The sequence below is a fragment of the Triticum dicoccoides genome, chromosome 3B, assembly GCF_002162155.2.
Source record: "Triticum dicoccoides isolate Atlit2015 ecotype Zavitan chromosome 3B, WEW_v2.0, whole genome shotgun sequence".
NCBI classification, from domain to species: domain Eukaryota; kingdom Viridiplantae; phylum Streptophyta; class Magnoliopsida; order Poales; family Poaceae; genus Triticum; species Triticum dicoccoides.
Genome location: NC_041385.1, coordinates 186,033,418 through 186,038,459, shown reverse-complemented (window position 1 = coordinate 186,038,459; position 5,042 = coordinate 186,033,418).

The following is a 5,042-nucleotide window of genomic DNA, read 5'->3' as shown; positions in this document are numbered from 1 at the left end:
CTTTAAGCACGAGTGCTCGTAACGGTGAAACCAGTCTCGCGTAAGCGTACGCGTAATGTCGGTCCGGGCCGCTTCATCTCACAATACCGCTGAACCAAAGTATGACATGCTGGTAAGCAGTATGACTTGTATCGCCCACAACTCACTTGTGTTCTACTCGTGCATATAACATCAACGCATAAAACCTAGGCTCGGATGCCATTGTTGGGGAACGTAGTAATTTCAAAAAAATTCCTACGCACACGCAAGATCATGGTGATGATATAGCAACGAGAGGGGAGAGTGTTCGTCCACGTACCCTCGTAGACCGTAAGCGGAAGCGTTAGCACAACGCGGTTGATGTAGTCGTACGTCTTCACGATCCGACCAATCCAAGCACCGAACGTACGGAGCCTCCGAGTTCAGCACACGTTCAGCTCGATGACGATCTCCGGCCCTCCGATCCAGCAAAGGCTCCGGAGATGAGTTCCGTCAGCACGACGGCGTGGTGACGATGATGATGTTCTACCGGCGCAGGGCTTCGCCTAAGCTCCGCGACGATATGACCGAGGTGGAATATGGTGGAAGGGGGCACCGCACACGGCTAAGGAACGATCCGTAGATCAACTTCTGTGTCTATGGGGTGCCCCCTGCCCCCGTATATAAAGGAGCCCAGGGGGAGGAGGCCGCCAGCCTAGGGGGCGTGCCAAGGGGGGGAGTCCTACTCCCACCGGGAGTAGGACTCCCCTTTTCCAAGTTGGAGTAGGAGAGAGGGGAAAAGAGGAGGAAGAGGAGAAGGAAAGGGGGGGCGCCGCCCCCCTTCCATTGTCCTATTCGGACTAGGAGAGGGAGGGGCGCGCGGCCCCCTCCTGGCTCCTTCCTCTTCTCCCTCTTGGCCCATGTAGGCCCATTAACCCCCCGGGGGGTTCCGGTAACCTCCCGGTACTCCGGTAAAATGCCGCTTTCACCCGGAACCTTTCCGATGTCCAAACATAGGCTTCCAATATATCAATCTTTATGTCTCGACCATTCTGAGACTCCTTTTCATGTCCGTGATCACATCCGGGACTCCGAACAAACTTCGGTACATCAAAACTTATAAACTCATAATAAAACTGTCATCGAAACGTTAAGCGTGCGGACCCTACGGGTTCGAGAACTATGTAGACATGACCTAGAACCATTCTCGGTCAATAACCAATAGCGGGACCTGGATGCCCATATTGGTTCCTACATATTCTACGAAGATCTTTATCGGTCAAACCGCATAACAACATACGTTGTTCCCTTTGTCATCGGTATGTTACTTGCCCGAGATTCGATCGTCGGTATCCAATACCTAGTTCAATCTCGTTACCGGCAAGTCTCTTTACTCGTTCTGTAATACGTCATCTCACAACTAACTCATTAGTTATAATGCTTGCAAGGCTTAAGTGATGAGTATTACCGAGAGGGCCCAGAGATACCTCTCCGACAATCGGAGTGACAAAACCTAATCTCAAAATACGCCAACTCAACATGTACCTTCGGAGACACCTGTAGTACTCCTTTATAATCACCCAGTTACGTTGTGACGTTTGGTAGTACCCAAAGTGTTCCTCCGGTAAACGAGAGTTGCATAATTCTCATAGTTACATGAACATGTATAAGTCATGAAGAAAGCAATAGCAGAATACTAAATGATCATGTGCTAAGCTAACGGGATGGGTCATGTCAATCACATCATTCTCCTAATGATGTGATCCCACTAATCAGATGACAACACATGTCTATGGTTAGGAAACATAACCATGTTTGATTAATGAGCTAGTCAAGTAGAGGCATACTAGTGACTATATGTTTATCTATGTATTCACACATGTATCATGTTTTCGGTTAATACAATTCTAGCATGAATAATAAACATTTATCATGATATGAGGAAATAAATAATAACTTTATTATTGCCTCTAGGGCATATTTCCTTCACCAGGAAGCAACACAACATGCCGAGTGTTCGAAGATAACGGCACACCTAAATACAGGGGCGCCGCACACCCACTATGTTTCACCGATGAGGTACTGGATCATGAATTTCCAGCGGGATTCAAGCCCGTAAACATAGAGGCATACGACAGAACAACAGACCCCGGAGTCTGGATTGAGGATTACATCCTACACATACATATGGCTAGAGTAGACGATCTCCATGCCATAAAATACCTACCCCTCAAACTCAAAGGGCCAGCTCGGCATTGGCTCAAAAGCCTCCCAGAAAATACCATTGGCAGTTGGGAAGAGCTCGAGGATACATTTCGAGCAAATTTTCAGGGGACTTATGTCCGCCCTCCGGATGCAGACGATCTAAGTCACATAACTCAACAGCCCGGAGAGTCAGCACGCAAATTCTGGAATAGGTTCCTCACCAAAAAGAACCAAATAGTCGACTGTCCGGACGCCGAAGCCTTAGCAGCCTTTAAACATAACGTCCGAGACGAATGGCTCGCCAGACACCTCGGCCAGGAAAAACCAAGAACAATGGCCGCGCTAACAAGCCTCATGACCCGCTTTTGCGCGGGGGAAGATAGCTGGCTGGCAAGATGCAGCACCAGCGACCCGAGTACATCCGAATTCAGGGAAATCACGACGCAGAAAAGATCAACTCCAGAATAAGGAAAATGGCCCAAATAGCACGGCGGTCAACGCCGGGTTCAAAAGCTCTCGGCCAAATAACAAAACACTGCCTCTTAAGGACAACAGTGACGAGCTATCCAACCTAAACAAAATCTTGGATAGGATATGTCAAATCCACAGTACCCCCGGGAAGCCTGCAAACCATACCCACAGAGATTGTTGGGTCTTCAAGCAGTCCGGCCGACTTAACGCCGAACACAAGGGGCTCGACACACCAAGCAAGGATGATGACGAACCCCACAAGCAGAGCATCGAAAAACAAAAGAACTTCCCACAAGAAGTCAAAACAGTGAATTCACTTCAAGTGATAACAAGGAAAAATAGGGCGGCAGCTACCAAAGCACGTGCCGCACGGTCCACCCCAGCGAAATCCCGAGATTGGATGACAAGCCCAATTACTTTCGACCATCTGGATTACTCCGGAAGTATTCGAAACGCAGGATGGACTGCTTTGATATTGGATCCTATAATCAACAGACTACAATTTACACAAGTTCTAATGGATGGCGGCAGTGATATAATCCTGCTATACTAGGACACCATCCGCAGAATGGGGATAGACCCTACCAAAATTCGCCATAGCGGCACTTCCTTTAAAGGAGCGACGCCAGGCCCTTATGCCAATAGTACGGGCTCCTTACTACTAGAAGTTGTGTTCGGTTCATCCGACAACTTCTGTCGCGAAAAGCTAATCTTCCACATCGCCCCATTTAAAAGTAGCCATCAAGCACTATTGGGACACGAAGCTTTCGCCCGCTTTAACACAATACCGCATTACACGTCTCTTACACTTAAAATGCCCTGTCCACACGGCATCATCTCATTAAAGGGTAACTTAGAGTGTTCCTCGACAATGGAAAAACATGAGACTGCCTTGACAGCCACAAACTAATCCGGCCTGGCTGATCGAAGCCCCTAAAACATGTCATTTAGACCCCGGACACGGCTAGGCGAGTCCGGCATAAACAAACAAGGGGTTTCCCAGCCGCATACCCCTTTACAAGGGGCTGCACGAACGAAGAATGAGAGCCAATGAAGCTCAATTTTATTCATTTTTTAAATCATACTCTTTTACATGCATTTTTCGCACGATCTTTTTTCAAACTAAGTTCTTCTCTTTTACAGATGAACAACGTGCTACACCTGTCCAGGATACAGCACAACGGAGATACAGGCGCAGACGTGCAGCAGGGACTCGTTACAAGGATTCTTTTCAGATTATGACCCTGCGTAAACCTTTTTTACTGTCTCTTGTTGCTAAACATCCCCCGGTTTCTTACCATAACCAAGGAGGAGGCTGACGTTTTGGCATCGGCCGCGTCAGAAGATTTCGCGCGTACCTGGACACTAGGGGCTTAGGGCATCGTTCGGCCCGTTTTCTTTATAAAGACCGAATACCTTAGGGAGTGTTCGGCGTCTCGAGTTAGGCCTTATATGCATCAGCTCCGAATCATGTCTTTGGTCAAATGTTGGGTTTGCCCGCTCCTGTGTTTTGCTGTCTTACGTTCCGTATTATCAGCTAACGCGGCACCAGGAGAACTACTGCGATTGTGCCCCGGTTCGGCCAGGCGAGCACCTCAGCAGAGAAAGCCGAAAACTGACTGTCATGATATAGCGAGAGACTGGTCAACCACTCGATCGACTACCGGAATGTCTATAATTCCTCCGCTTTGACGAAGGACCATTTCCTGGTCAGGCACATACGCGCCCCGAATTCGGAGAGCGTGGTGCCCCTAGGGGCTATATCGTAGCTCCACCTTCGAACTCCTATGGCTAAGTGAAAGTGATAAAGCATTATAGTCCGGTTGCCTCGTTTGCTACGCTACCACCTCCTTCACAGGACCAAGACGTTGAATTAAGTGTGAAAATGCGCTCTTTTGCAAACACCCCCGCACTATGTGCGTGGGGGCTGAAGCCAAAGACTGCCATCTTTCAGGTTATATACACACATACATTAATGGCCGCACAGGAGATATTTCAATACTTGAAAGCACAAGTATAAAAAGCACTTACATTATAAATATGGTTTTACAAATCATACATGTCATTTGAACATAACGTTTTTCGAGCACTGCGACTCTATTAAATGAGTGCCCTGCAAGACTTCCTCAAAATAGTGCTCGGTGGGTAATCGGCTTCTGTCCGAATCCCGGGATGCAACACCGGTGGCGTCCATCTCTACCCAGCATGTTTTGACACGGGCGAGAGCCATCCGTGCACCCTCTATGCATGTCGACCGCTTCATCGCCTTAATATGCGGCACCGCATCAAGGAATTTCTGCACTAAGCCAAAATAAGTCTTCGGCTTGGGCCTTTCCTACCACAGATGAGCCACGTCATCCTTCATGGAAAGTCCGGACAACCTATTCAGATCAGCCCACTCAGCCAAC